This window comes from Trichechus manatus, unplaced genomic scaffold (genome assembly GCF_000243295.1).
Source record: "Trichechus manatus latirostris isolate Lorelei unplaced genomic scaffold, TriManLat1.0 scaffold00027, whole genome shotgun sequence".
Classification (NCBI taxonomy): domain Eukaryota; kingdom Metazoa; phylum Chordata; class Mammalia; order Sirenia; family Trichechidae; genus Trichechus; species Trichechus manatus.
In genome coordinates this window covers 8,354,436-8,370,293 of record NW_004443963.1, presented here as the reverse complement: position 1 = coordinate 8,370,293, position 15,858 = coordinate 8,354,436, and the positions used below count along the sequence as shown (strand labels likewise).

At 40.2% G+C, this 15,858-nt stretch overlaps 1 protein-coding gene across 3 annotated transcripts in view; it reads right to left on the bottom strand.

Annotated features, from left to right (window-relative positions):
• Positions 1 to 15,858, bottom strand: part of RFX4 (regulatory factor X4) — a 195,538-nt gene that overhangs the window by 28,425 nt on the left and 151,255 nt on the right. The window lies entirely within an intron of this gene.

The window sequence follows — 15,858 nt, the reverse complement described above, 5'->3', positions numbered from 1 at the left end:
GGAATTGAAAATTTTAGTTTGCAGCAACTTAATTATTTCCCTAAATGTTTCTGAGACCTCGTTTAGCACAAGGTTCTTAGAAAAGGTATTAGAATGAAGAGATTTGGTATTTTCAAGTAATACTCTTCATTTTCAGTGCAAAGTAGATTATTTCATAAAAAGGGGATGTGAACATTTAAAAGTTATTTTAAAAGTTATTTCTATGTACCAGTCTCTGTGCTCAAAGCTTTATATTATTTAATTTAATCTCCACAACCATCCTGTTAGGTAGGTATTTTTATTCCTATTTTGCAGGTCAAGTACTTATATAAAATGACACATCTTTCTTGTATGTCATGCTGCTATCCATGGACAGTGGAATGGTCTACACATAAAAAACAAAAAAAAAAACATTGCTACTGAGTTGATTCTGACTCATAGCAACTCTGTAGGACAGAGTAGAATTGCCCCATAGGGTTTCCAAGGAGTGCCTGGTGAATTCAAACTTCTGACCTTGTTAGCAGCTGAACTCTTAACCACTAAGCCACCAGGGTTTCCGCTCTACACATAAGTAGGGGCTCAATTAATGTTTGCTGTAATCAAGGACCCTTGGATGCCAAAGTCAGAGAAAGGGGCCAGCTTCATCCCAAGTGCCATGTTTCTATTTCCATATGGATATCCTGCCATCCCATGACATGTCCAAAACTTCTCACTCACCTCCTCACAAGCCAACCTCCCTTCCCACCTCCCTCTAGTTTGCTTTTCTACGACCTTATGAGATTCTCTGGCATTATTTGTCTTTTGATTCCATCATTGTCATCACTATCACAGCCTCATCATTGTCATTATCATCACCATCATCACTGTCATCATCACATCTACCACTTACTCAATGCCTACTATGTAGAGCTCTGCTAAACACTTAACATACTCTCACCTCATCCTTACAACAATCTGTGATATAGGTGCTATTACCTGCCCTTACATGTGAGGAAATGAATCTCTCCATGGATAACTGAGTAGAGACTTGCTTCAGTTCGGTTTGGCCAAAAACTGTTTCCATTCCCCTGCCAACCATCTATCCAACCTCCTCATAGGACAGATGGGAAAATAAGGCCCAGATGGCATAAGTGACTTGGTCCCTGGAAGGGCCATTTGAATTGGAAGCTATGCCTCTCCAAGTTTCAGAAATAATGTGATGGGTGCCAGTTGGAGGCTTTTAGAGGACTCTTCCTTGGTGGACTTTATCAATTTGCTCCTTCTGAATTGCACCTGGTTTCTGTACTTGCCTGCCACTCTGTACACACCCACATCCTTCATCTCAGGTAGATTAATTCATTTGTTCTAGGAAGGCTACAGAGGAAAACCCTTCACTTAACTCTGAAGGCACTGGATGCCCAGCAGGTCATGCATATCTACCCCGATGCCCCCTCTCTATGGAGTCTGCCACAGCCTCCAGTCCTTGTGCTCACAGGACTCAGAGTCAAGGTCTTCCATCCTTGCACTTCTTCCATATTCTTCTTCCATCCCAGGGTGCTGTGTCTGTTTTTCAACCCCATTTGGAATTCAGCAAGGTTCAGGTTCTGGTGAGTCATTGTGAGATGCAGTTTCCAAAACTAAACTTTCCATCCACCTTCCCACAAATGGGTCCTGAGAACCACTGAGGAGGCACGGCATTGTGGGTAATCAGATGGGCTCTGGATCAAACTACCCAGGTTGGGATCCCAGCTCAGACACTTAGTAACTGGGACCTTAGATAAGTTATTTTACCTCCCTAATCCTTGTAAATCTTTAAAACCAAACATTTATTGAACCTGTGATCTGTGGCAGCCACCATGCCAACCACTGTAGATTTATTATCGTATTTACTCCTCATCACAGCTGTATAAGTGATATTCTTCTTTTACACATGAGGGAATTGAGACCTTCAAAAGTAAAGTAACTGTCCAATGTCATACAGTTATTAAGTAACAGAACCAGGACTTGAGCCCGAGACTGATTATTAAGTTGCTCCTTAATCATTATGCAATACAGGCTCTCTAACACGAGGACAGTAAAACCCGCCTTACAGAAGGACCATACTGAGGAAGAGTACACACTGCATGCTTAATAAATGGTAGTTATTGTTGTTATCTCTCAGGTCCCTTTTGCTACTAATATTGTAAGATCCTGTGAAATGACCGTTTTGTACCTAGAGTTAGAGTCAAAGAAGTCAAAAGATGGCATCAAATACTTAAAAGGAAGGGGTGTCCGAGATGAAATACTTGTTGGGATGTTGAGCTAAGTCAACAAGGATGAAAAGAGAGAAACACACTATGAAATGATGAATTAGAATGGAAAACCCTAGATGATAAAAATAGGTTTAGATAGCAGTTTTAGTACAGGCAGACACCTTGGAAGCCATCTCTACAACACTCTTGTTTTACAGACAAGGAAACAAGGAGCGGAAGAGGTGAAGAAACTTGCCTGAGACTACACTGTTAGAAGACATCAGAGCTGGGACTGAAGGCCAGTACTCCAAGGGAAGTGTTGATGTAGGGTTTTAGCCCTCTTCATTAACAGCTGTGATCAGTTATGCAATTGGTCTGTTTAATTCTGATCATCTCTTGAGCAACCAGAGTCTGTAGAACTACTGCTACCTGCCTACTATTGTGCTAAGTGCTCTGGGTACAAAGGAAGTATAAAGCTCAGTCTCTGATGCCACAAGAGCTGCAGAATCCATATTACTCAGAAATCAGTCATTAGGGTTATTGGGCAACAGGCTGTTCAGTGCCAGGGCATCACAGCCACGGGAGCAGTGCAAATAGAAGAAGACAGGAAAATATAAAAGCAGGTAAAGAAAAACTGATTAGAGAGAGAGACAAACATCAAAGACATGAGGAGAGAGGCGATTATAACTAAAATCCCTGTTGTATTTCTCCCCTTAGCACTTATCATCTACTATATGATATATTCAACTTATTTAACTTACTCTGTGCCTCACTCCACTAGAATGTAAACTACAAAAATACAGGGGATTTTATCTGTTTTGTTCCCTGCTCTATACCTGGGTGGCTGGAATGGTGCCAGGAGTACAGTACAGGCTCAATGAGTGTTTGTTAAATGAACAAACAGAATGAGCATACATTGGCCAGCCACTTGCAATATGCACTATAAACACTATAAAACAGGTATTATTATTGTTATTGTCTTCAGCTAACACATGGGGAAATGAAGGCTCAGAGAGTTTAAATAACTTGCCTAAAGTCACAGAGCAAGTGAGCATCAGAACCTGTTATAAAAAAAGGTGTTAAAATAGAGACAAAAGGAGATTTTGTTGTTGCTGTGTGGTGACACAGTGATTTCATTGTACAGAATCAAAGTATTTTTTTCTTATGAAAAATTTCAAACTTATAAAAGCATACAGAACTTAAAAACGAACACTGGTGTACTCACCAGCCAACTTTATAAAATCAACATTTTGCTATATTTGAATGAGATATTAAAGGAAAAAAACGAAGATGACGCCCCTTGTATCTTGTGTTCCCTTCCTTAATCTCATTCCTCTACCTCTTTGTCTTCATCCCAGTAGTAATCACAGTCTTGAATTTGATACTTATTGTTCACATGCTTAATGCACTCGGCTGCTAACTGAAAGGTTTGAGGTTCGTGTTCACCCAGAGGCACCTCAGAAGAAAGGCCTGGCATTCTACTTTCTAAAACTCAGCCACTGGAAACTCTGTGGAGCACAGTTGTTCTCTGAACCACATGGGGTCGCTGTGAGTTGGAATTCATATTATGGCAACAGTTACTTTTTGACTTTTTTTCTGTTTTCAAATTTGATATAAATTGTGTCATACTTTACACAGTATTCTACAACTTTCATTTGACGCTTTCATATTAGATCTATCCACACTGAGACGTGTAGTCCTAGTTCATTAATTTTATTGGCCATTGTTTGAATAGACCACAATTTATTTATCCATTCTCCTGTTGATGGCATTTAGCTTGTTTACAGTTTTGGTGAGCAATTTGGCAACATCTCATAAGACTGAAGATGCATGTGCTCTTGGACCCAGCAATTCCACTTTTGATCCTAAACACAAGGAGACACTTACAAAAATATTCATTGCAGCTAGTTTCTAATAGTGACAAACTGTAAACAACCTAAACCCCATCAACAGGAGAATGGATAAATAAATTGTTTTTCTGCTGTTGTTTGGTGCCGTCAAGTCAGTTACGACTCATAGCAACCCTCTGTACAACAGAACAAAACACAGCCTGGTCCTGTGTCATCCTCATAATCGTTGTTATACTTGAGCCCACTGTTGCAGCCACTGTGTCAATCCATCTCATTGAGGGTCTTCCTCTTTTTCTCTGACCCTCTAGTTTACCAAGCATGATGTCCTTCTCCAGGAACTGGTCCCTCCTGATAACGTGTCCAAAGTAAGTGAGACCAAGTCTCGCCATCCTTGCTTCTAAGGAGTATTCTGGCTGTACTTCTTCCAAGACAGATTTGTTCATTCTTTTGGCAGTCCATGGTATCATTCAATATTCTTCGCCAACACCATAATTCAAAGGCATCAATTCTTCTTCAGTTCTCTTTATTCATTGTCCAGCTTTTGCATGCATATGAGGCAACTGAAAACACCATGGCTTGGGTCAGGTGCATCTTAGTCCTTAAAGTGACATCTTTGCTTTTCAACACTTTAAAGAGGCCTTTTGCAGCAGATTTGCCCAATGCAATACATCGTTTGATTTCTTTTTCTTTTCTTTTTTTTTTTGGCTTTAACAAAGAGAAATTTATTTTCTCACAGTCTAGTGGGCTAGAAGTCCAAATTCAGGGCTTCAGCTCCAGGGGAAGGCTTTGTCTCTCTGTCGGCTCTGGAGGAAGTCCTTGTCATCAGTCTTCCCCTGGACTGGAGCTTCTCTGTGCAGGAACTCCAGGTCCGAAGGACATGCTTTACTCCCGGCGCTGCTTTCTTGGTGGTATGAGGTCCCCAACTCTCTGTTTGTTTCCCTTTCCTTTTATCTCTTGTAAGATAAAAGGCGGTGCAGGCCACATTCCAGGGAAACTCCCTTTACATTGGATCAGGGATGTGACCTGAGCACAGGTGTTACATCCCACCCTAATCCTCATTAACCACAGGCAAAGACTGTGATTTATAACACATAGGAAAATCACAAAATAGAGGACAACCACACAATACTGGGAATCATGGCCTAACCAAGTTGACACATATTTTTGGGGCACACAATTCATTCCATGACATTTCACCCTTTGGTCCCCCAAAATTCATGTCCTTGCCACATGTAAAATATATTTACCCCATCATATGATAGCAAAAGTCTTAAATCAACTCCAAGTCCAAAATCTAAAAATTCCTCTCCATCTGTGACATCTAGAATACAAGTTACCTGCTTCTAAAGTACAATGGCAGAACAGGCACAAGTTAGACATTTTCATTACAAATAGGAGAAACTGGAGGGAAAGAAGGCAAAATAGGTACCAAGCAAGTCAGCAGAACACATTACATTAGCCCTCAAGGCTTTGAAAATAATCCTGTGTTCTCTGACACCATTTTTACACAATAGCCCTGCCCTCCAGACTCTAGGTATTGGCCACACTCTCTGGATTCTGAGTGGAGGCCCCTCGGCCCTGGGCTTCATCTCCCTCTTCCAGGCCGACTGGGACAGCAACTCTGCTTCCTCGGCTTTAGGCGCACCATTCTCCTAGTCCATCTGAGTGGTGACTCCATCTTTAGAAACACCAGAGGCCATGGCTCCACCCTTTGGAACCCTAGAGGTCGTGGCCATACCTTTTATATCTGAGGCAGCTCGGCTTCCTGTGTTCCTTGACCTGTCGGCCCTTGGACCTCATGCCCACATCTGCCCTGCTGGGGCAAGTGTTCCAAAACTCAGTAGCTCCACCGGTAAGTGCCTGGAGGCACCCTACTCTGCCAAGAAGCCTCCTGTGGACAGGCATTCAGCTCTCTCACTCCATGGGTCAGCTCCAGCGCTGTCTCACACAGGTCTCCTGGTTCTGCTGCTGCCGGTTAACAGCTGCTGCTGTTTCTCACCATCTGCGCCTTCTCCAGTGTTAACAGTTCTCCTCACTTCCTTCTGAGTCCTCTATCCATTCACAGTTTCAAAACCACTTCCACATTTTAGGTATCTGTTAGAGCAGCACCCTACTCTCTTGGTACCAAATTCTGTCTTAGTCATCTAGTGCTGCTATAACAGAAATACCACAAGTGGATGGCTTTAACAAAGAGAAATTTGTTTTCTCACAGTCTAGGAGGCTAGAAGTCCAAATTCAGGGCATCAGCTCCAGGGGAAGGCTTTCTCTCTGTTGGCTCTGAAGGAAGGTCCCCTGTCATCAATCTTCCCCTGGACCAGGAGCTTCTCTGTGCAGGAACCCCAGGTCCAAAGGATGCGCTCTGCTCCTGGCGCTGCTTTCTTGGTGGTATGAGGTCCCCCTCGTTTTTTTTTTAATTGTGCTTTAAGTGAAAGTTTACAGTTCAAGTCAGTTTCTCATACAAAAATTTATACACACATTGTTATCTGACCCTAGTTCTTCTCCCTATAATGTGAGAGCACACTCCTCCTTTCCATCCCAGATTTCCCATGTCCATTCAACCAGCTTCTGTCCCTTTTTGCCTTCTCATCTCTCTCCAGACAGGAGCTGCCCATTTAGTCTCATGTATCAACTTGAGCTAAGAAGCAGTCTCTTCACCAGTATCATTTTATGTCTTATACTCCAGTCTAATCTTTGTCTGAAGAGTTGGCTTCGGGAATGGTTTCAGTTCTGGGCTAACAGAGAGTCCGGGGGCCATGTCTTCTGGTGTCCCTCCGTCTCAGTCAGACCATTAATTCTGGATTTTTTACTAGAATTTGAGTTCTGCACCTCACTTTTCTCCTGCCGTCAGAGACTCTCTGTTTTGTTCCCTGTCAAGGTGGTCATTGGTCGTAGTCAGGCACCATCTAGTTCTTCTGGTCTCAGGCTGATGGAGTCTCTGGTTTATGTGGCCCTTTCTGTCTCCTGGGCTAGTGTTTTCCTTGTGTCTTTGGTGTTCTTCATTCTCTTTTCTCCTGGTGGGTTGGGACCAATTGATGCATCTCAGATGGCCGCTTGCTAGCTTTCAAGAATCCAGATGCCACTCAGCAAAATGGGATGCAGAACATTTTCTTAATAAACTTTGTTACCCCCTGATTTCTTGATGCTGCTTCCATGGGCATTGTTTGTGGATCGAAGTAAAATGAAATCCTTGACAACTTCAATCTTCATTTATCATGATATTGCTTATTGGTTCAGTTGTGAAGATTTTTGTTTTCTTTATATTTAGGTGTAATCCAGACTGAAGGCTCTGGTCTTTGATCTTCATCAGTAAGTGCTTCAAGTCCTCTTCACTTTCGGCAAGCAAGGTTGTATCGTCTGCATAACGCAGGTTGTTAACGAGTCTTCCTCCAATCCTGATGCTGTGTTCTTCTTCATACAGTCCAGCTTCTCAGATTAATTGCCCAGCATACAGATAGAATAAGTATGGTGAAAGGATACAACCCTGATGCACACCTTTCCTAACTTTAAACCACACAGTATCCCTTTGTTCTGTCCGAACAACTGCCTCTAAGTGTACGTACAGGTTCTTCATGAGCACAATTAAGTGTTCTGGAATTCCCATTCTTCTCAATGTTATCCATAATTGGTTAAGGTCTACACAGTTGAATGCCTTTGTATAGTCAATAAAACACAGGCAAACATCTTTCTGGTATTCTCTGCTTTCAGCCAGGATCCATCTGACATCAGCAATGATATCTCTCGTTCCATGTCCTCTTCTGAATCCAGCTTGAATTTCTGGCAGTTGCCCGTCAATGTATTGCTGCAACTGCTTTTGAACGATCTTCAGCAAAATTTTACTTGTGTGTGATATTAATGACATTTTCAATCATTTCTGAATTCTGTTGGCTCACTTTTCTTTGGAATAGGCATAAATATGGATCTTTTCCAGTCGGCTGGCCAGGTAGCTGTCTTCCAAATTTCTTGGCATAGATAAGTGACCACTTCCAGTGCTGCATCCATTTGCTGAAACATCTCAATTGGTATTCTGTCAATTCCTGGGGCTTTGTTTTTCGCCAACGTCTTCACTGCAGCTTGGACTTCTTCCTTCACTACCATCAGTTCTTTTTTTTTTCTTTTTTTTGATGTAAAACTAATCTATAGAAATCTATGGACTTCATATACATAAATAATAACCAGTTACGAAAAATAATGGAAGATAAGACATTAAAAATAACAAAACACTCCAAATCTGGCAAAAAAAAACTTACAGGAAATGTGCAGATCATAAATAATGAAACCTTTAATTAAACCATTAAAGCAAACAAAAAGAGATTTGAAGAAATGAAAAAATTACATTGTGTTCTTGGACAAGAGGATTCAATATCATAAAAATACCAGTTCCCCTTATTTACGCACTTAAGTAATTTTGGAACTGATTCTAATCTGCTAATATTTTTATAAGGATTTCTGCATCTACAATCATGAAATATTTTTTTTTTCTATTTGTTTTTGTACTAAACTTATTTTTTTTATTGTTGTACTTTAAGTGAAAGTTTACATTTCAAGTTAGTCTCTCATACAAAAATTTATACATATTGTTATGTGACCCTAATTGCTCTCCCTATACTGTAACAGCACACTTCTCCTTTCTACCCCTGGTCTCCCACGTCCATTCAACCAACTCCTGACCCTCTCTGCCTTCTCATCTCAACTCCGTACAGGAGCTGCCCATTTAGTCTCATGTATCTACTTGAGCTAAGAAGCACATTCTTCACGAGTATCATTTTATGTCCCATAGTCCAGTCTAATCTTTGTCTGAAGGCCCTAGTGAATGGTTTTAGTTCTGGGTTGACAGAGAGTCCAGAGGCCGTGCTTTCTGGGGATCCTCCAGTCTCAGTCAGGCCATTAAGTCTGGTCTTTTTACTAAAATTTGAGTTCTGCACCCCACTTTTCTCCTGCTCCATCAGGGACTCTCTGTTGTGTTCCCTGTCAGGGCAGTCACTGGTGGTAGCCAGACACCATCTAGTTCTTCTGGTCTCAGGCTGATGCAGTCTCTGGTTTATGTGGCCCCTTCTGTCTCTTGGGCTAATACTTTCCTTGTGACTTTGGTGTTCGTCATTCTCCTTTACTCCAGGTGAGTTGGGACCAATTGATTCATCTTAGATGGCTCCTCACTAGCTTTTAAGACCCCAGACGCCACTCACCAAAGTAGGATGCAGAACATTTTCTTAATAAACTTTGTTACTACCATCAGTACTTGATCATATGCTACCTCCTGAAATGATTGGAACATTGACCAATTCTTTTTGGTACAGTGACTCAGTATATTCTATCTTCTTTTGATGCTTCCTTTGTTGTTCAATATTTTGCCCATAGAGTCCTTCAGTACTCAAGGCTTGAATGTTTTCTTCAGTTCTTTCAGCTTGAGAAATGCCAGCATGTTTTTTTCCCTTTTGGTTTTGTTAACTCCAGGTCTCTAGACATTGGAGTATTCTATTGGAGTATTTTTTTTTTTCTAAATGTATTTAGAGGAGTTTATATTCTAGCTATTAATCATTTGTTAGTTTTATGCCTTGCAAAACATCTTTTCTGTTTGTATGGCTTTATTGTTTTGTTTTGACTTTGTTTATGGTGTACCTGTTAAACAGAAGCTTAAAAATCTTAATGTAGTCAATCCTGGCAATATTTTCTTTATGATTTGTCCTTTTTAAAGAAAGTATTTCCTATTCAAAGGTCATAAAGATACCACTCCATATTTTCTTCCAAAAGGTTTTAGGTCTTTTTCTTTCTCTCTCTTTTTGGTATTTAGATTTTTATTTTCAGAAGTTGTTGGGAAAGGTCTAATTTTATCTTATTTTCCCTTAAATGTTTGTCCCAGAACCATTCTCTGAATCCTTTCCCTACTAATTTTTAATGTCATTCCTGCCATATAAATCATCTACACAACCCGCTTGTTTTAGAGACAAAGGAACAAGGCTCTGATGAGGTGACGACAAGTTTCATGTTTGTCTGTCTCGGGCATCTCTGGTCCATTTCAATGCTCTATTTGTCTAGAACACCACACTCTCTTAATTACAGTACTCTATAATAAACTGAATATCATGTAAGCAAGTTCCTACATCTTGTTCTTCTTTACCTTCAAAATGTTTTTACTTTTCTTGGCCCTTTGCTTTTCCAATCACATGTTCACCATTTCCTTTTAAAACCTCACCAGAAGCACATTTAACACCCACATTTCTAGCAACGTTCTGTTGCTGGTGCCATATGTATTCTTTAAGACAGTAGAGACTTTCTCTATAGCTCTTCTCACTTCCTTCTGAGCCATCACCAGAATTGCCATAATTCTACCAATAGTCTCTTCTAGGCAATCTAGGCTTTACTATTAGGCACCTTAAAACTCTTCCAGCCTCTACCCATTACCCAATTCAAAAACCACTTCCACATTTTAGGTATCTGTGAGAGCAGCACTCCACACTTCTGGTACCAAATTCTGTCTTAGTTATCTAGTGCTCCTATAACAGAAATATCACAAGTGGATGGCTTTAACAAACAGAAGTTTATTCTCTCACAGTTTAGGAGGCTAGAAGCCTGAATTCAGGGTGCTGGCTCTAGGAGAAGGTGTTCTCCCTCTGTAGACTCTGGAGGAAGATCCTTGTCTCTGTAGCCTTTGAACCTTCCAATCCGAGGTCCCAGATAACAGAGCAGAGACAAGTGATCCCTGCTGTGCCCTGCTCAAATCCTGACCCACAGAATCCATAAGCATAATAAAATGGTCTTTTTAAGCCACTAAGCTTTAGGGTAATTTGTTACGCAGCAATAGTAGCTAGAACATTGCTGTTTCTTGTATTCCAGACCTTAGCTCTGGCTTTATTTTTCTTCTTGATGAAATGCATCCTTTAATAGTCTTTTTTTTTTTTTTTAAGTGAATGTCTGTGGGTGCCAAGTTCTTTCAATCTTTGTAAAACTGAAAATGCCTTTATTTTGCCCTCACTTTTGAGTGAATAATAGTTGAAAGTTCTTTCTTCTCAACTCCTAAAAGATACTACTTCATTGTTTTCTGGCATCTATTATTACTGATGACAGTCTAATTATTGTTCTCTCTTCTCATGGCTTTTTAAAAAAAAAATTATCTTAATCCATCAATATGGATTTTTTTTAAATTAATGTGGATTAAGCAAATTTATCTAGCCCATTTGTTCTGTGATTATGAGCCATGGTATTTGTCTTAACTGTGGTAATAGAAAGACAAGTGTTTCATAGTTGGGCAGATTTGATTTATAAACAGAGCTCAGCCAGTTGCCCTGTTGATCTTGGTCATGGAACTTCTCCCAGCTTAGTTTCCACTTCTGTAAACAGGAACCCTGGTGGTGCAACAGTTAAGTGCTCAGCTGCTAACCAAAAGGTTGGTGGTTTGAACCAACCCAGTATCTCTGTAGGAAAAGGAACTGGCGATCTCTTCCCATAAAGATAACAGCCTAGCAGGTGGGGCCAAGATGGCAGAGTAGTCAGATGCTTCCTGTGGTCCCTCTTACAACAAACACCCGAAAAAACAAGTGAATCGATTATATGTGACAATCTAGGCACAATGAACATCAAAGGCAAAGCTGAGGAATCGGACTAAGTGGCAAGGGACGGGAGAGACGGTTTGGAAGCAGTGAGGAGTTGCCAGACCTGACACGGCAGGAGCCAGTGCTCTTCAGGCTGGATCAGCATGCATGTGCGGTGAAGCAAACAGTGGTGCTCGGGAGGCATTTTTCACATCAAGACAGACCCAGCAGCAAAGAGTCTACTCAGGCATCCAGAACCAGTGAAAAGCAGCACTCAATCGGCAAAAGATAAAAACTTGCGTCTGACCTATCGTGTGGATCAAAAAACACCCGCTTTGGGAAAAACCTCTCTCCCATTTACCTGCCCCCTCCTTGCTCTGCACTGAGTCCCAGGCCAGCTTCAGCGATTGCCAAGTCTCCTCAGCCAGAAGTAGGACCTGTCACACATCCTAAGCCATTCTCCCGGCCTTGGAGATGGAACAAATTAACAAACAGGAAAAAAAAAATCTGCCAGCTCCCCTAAGCCAGGAACTCAGGGTAGGCTCAAATCCTTTGCCTAGGCACAGGCATAAGGGGTCCATGGATTTTGAATGCCTGTCGCCCCTTCATAGACCTGTATGGATCCATTTCAATAGCGTAGGCCCTCATTACCACAGTACAACAGGGTGTATACCTGAAGCCAAACTTATACTGTATCAGCTATATGGTGAAGTGGCAGGTTTGTGACATTTGATACTGCTCTGCCCATTAAGCCGGGTCCTCACCTACCTACATCGGGGAATAGAGGACTTCTGGGGCCACCAATGCCACCTAGCCACTTGTGACAAAAGTCCAAGAATGAGTGGTGCCTCCCAGTCATTACAGCCAACAGCACTGGGTGCTCATATTCCGGCTACAAAACACACCCACCTACATGCTCTAGGGAACAGGGAAATGCTTTCCTCCCAGACATTCAGGGGCAGCTGTCAGCCCCCTGCATTGCCCAATGCGTGACCCCCTGCTTCAGCCAGATACCTACTCCAATCACCCATGCCCATCTAGGAATGTAAGTGAGAGCCTGCACCACACACTTGGTGCTGACTATCTGAACACCTAAGCTGAACTCATACAAGAAAAGTAAACGGACTCCTGGGCTCATATACCTAGTAACAGATCTAACCACCTGGTGACAGGACGTTAGAGCTTCAAAGGTGCCAATAATCAAACTAGCTCACATGAACAGCCTGTTTGGGCATAGCAAAACAGAACAAAATAAGAAGCTAGGACACAGTAAGCAAACATAAAATAAATAAATAACTTGTTGATGGCTCAGAGACAACAGTCAATATCAAATCACATAAAGAGGCAGACAATGATGGCTTCAGCAAGCTCCCAAAATAAAGAAACAAGAAATTTTCTGGAGGAAGAGAATTTCTTGGAATTACTGGAGGTAGAATATGAAAGATTAATATACAGAACTCTTCAAGAGATCAGGAAGGACATCAGGCAAAACTCAGAAGAAGCCAAAAACACACAGAGACAAAGCTACTGAGGAACTTAAGAAGGTTACTCAAGAGCACAATGACAAATTAAATAGGCTGCAAGAATCCATAGAGAGACAACAATCAGAAATCGAGAAGATTAACAATAAAATTTCAGAATTAGATGACTCAACAGAAAGTCATAGGAGCAGAATTGAGGCAATAGAAGTCAGAATTAGTGAGACTGAAGATAAAGCACTTGACACCAACTTATTAGAGGAAAAATCAGATAAAATAATTTTAAAAAATGAAGAAACCCTAAGAATTCTGTGGGACTCTATCAAGAGGAATAACCTATGAGTGACTGGAGTACCAGAACAGGGGGGAATAACAGAAAATACAAAAAGAATTGTTAAAGATTTGTTGGCAGAAAACTTCCCTGATATTATCAAAGATGAGAAGACATCTATCCAAGATGCTCATCAAACTCCATCTAAGGTAGATCCCAAAAGAAAGTCACCAAGACATATTATAATCAAACTTGACAACACCAAAGATAAAGAGAGAATTTTAGGAGCAGCTAGGGATAAATAAAAAGTCATCTACAAAGGAGAGTCAATAAGAATAAGCTCGGACTACTCAGCAGAAACCATGCAGGCAAGAAGGCAATGGGATGACATATATAAAGTCTTGAAGGAAGAAAATTGCCAGCCAAGAATTATATATCCAGTAAAACTGTCTCTCAAATATGATGGTGAAATTAGGGTATTTCCAGATAAACAGAAGTTTAAGGACTTTGCAAAAACCAAACCAAAATTACAAGAAATACTAATGGGAGTCCTCCAGTTAGAAAACCAGTAACATCAGATAACAACCCAAGACTAGAACACAGGACAGAGCAACCAGATATCAACCTGGATAGGGAAGTCACAAAAATAAATCAAAGTTAAAACACTGAAAATAGGGAAACAGATGTCAATAGGTAAAAGACGACAAAATTACAACAAAGAAGAAGGAATGAAAAATGTAGTCAGAGATCTTTCATGTGCAGAGGAAGTCACGGCGATATAAAGAAATAAAAGACTGGTTTAAACTTAGAAAAACAGGAGTAAATATTAAGGTAACCACAAAGGAAACTAACAACCCTACACATCAAAATAAAAAACAACAAAAACATAAAGACTCAGCAAATACAAAATCAACAACAATGAAAAAGATGAAAACACAGAAAGAAAAACGATTCAGCACAGAAAATGAAGTGGAACAAAGAAACTGTTGACAACACACAAAAAAAGACATCAAAACAACAGCACTAAACTCATATCTATCAATAATTACACTGAATATAAATGGACTAAATGCACCAATAAAGAGACATAGAGTGGCAGAATGGATAAAAAAATATAGGCCGTTTATATGCTGCCTACAAGAGACACACCTTAGACTTAAAGACACAAACAAACTAAAACTCAAAAGATGGAAAAAATATATCAAGCAAACAACACTCAAAAAAGAGCAGGAGTGGCAATATTAATCTCTGACAAAATAGACTTTAAAGTAAAATCCACCACAAAGGATAAGGAAGGACACTATATAATGATTAAAGGGTCAATATACCAGGACAACATAACCATAATAAACAACAGGGCTCCAAAATACATAAAACAATCTCTTAACAGCACTGAAAAGACAAATTGACAGTTCCACAATAATAGTAGGAGACTTCAACATACCACTCTCGGTAGAGGACAGAATATCTAGAAAGAAACTCAACAAAGATATAGAAGAACTAAAGGGAACAATCAGCCAACTGGACCTCATAGATATGTATAGAACACTACACCCAACAGCTGCAAAGTACACATTCTTTTCCAATGCACATGGGACGTTCTCCGGAAGAGACCACAACTTAGGCCACAGAGCAATCCTCAACAAGACCCAAAACGCTGAGATAATACAAAGTATCTTCTCTGACCACAACACCATCAAGGTAGAAATTAACAACAGGAAGAGCAAGGAAAAAAAAATCAATTACATGGAAACTGAATAACACCCTGCTTACAAACCACTGGGTAACAGAAGAAATCAGAGATGGAATAAAAAAATTCCTAGAATCTAATGAGAATGAAAACACATCATACCAAAACCTTTGGGACACAGCAAAAGCAGTCCTCAGAGGACAATTTTTAGCAATAGATGCACACATCAAAAAAGAAGACGGGGACAAAATAAAAACATTAACTACACAACTTGAACAAATAGAAAGAGAACAGCAAAACATAAGCCAAGAGCCACTAAAAGAAAGGAAATAATGAAGATCAGAGCAGAAATAAATGAAATAGAGAATAGAAAAACAATAGAAAGAATCAACAAAACCAAAAGTTGGTTCTTCGAAAGGATCAACAACATAGACAAACCACTGGCTAGACTTACAAAAGAAAAACAGGAGAGGACACAAATAACCCAAATAAGAAATGAAATGGGGGACATTAAAATAGACCTAACTGAAATAAAAAGGATCATAACAGAGTATTATGAAAAAATTTACTCCAACAAATTTGCAAACCTAGAGAAAATGGATAAATTTCTAGAAACACACTACCTACCCAAACTAACACAAAGTGATACTGAAAATCTGAACAGACCATAACAAGAGAAGAGATTGAAAAGGTAATAAAAAAAACTCCCAACAAAAAAAAGGCCTGGCCCAGATGGCTTCACTGGAGAATTCTACCAAACATTCAGAGAAGAGCTTATACCAGTACTACTCAAATTATTTCAGAACATAGAAAAGGAAGCAACACTTCCAAATTCATTCTATGAAGCCAGCATA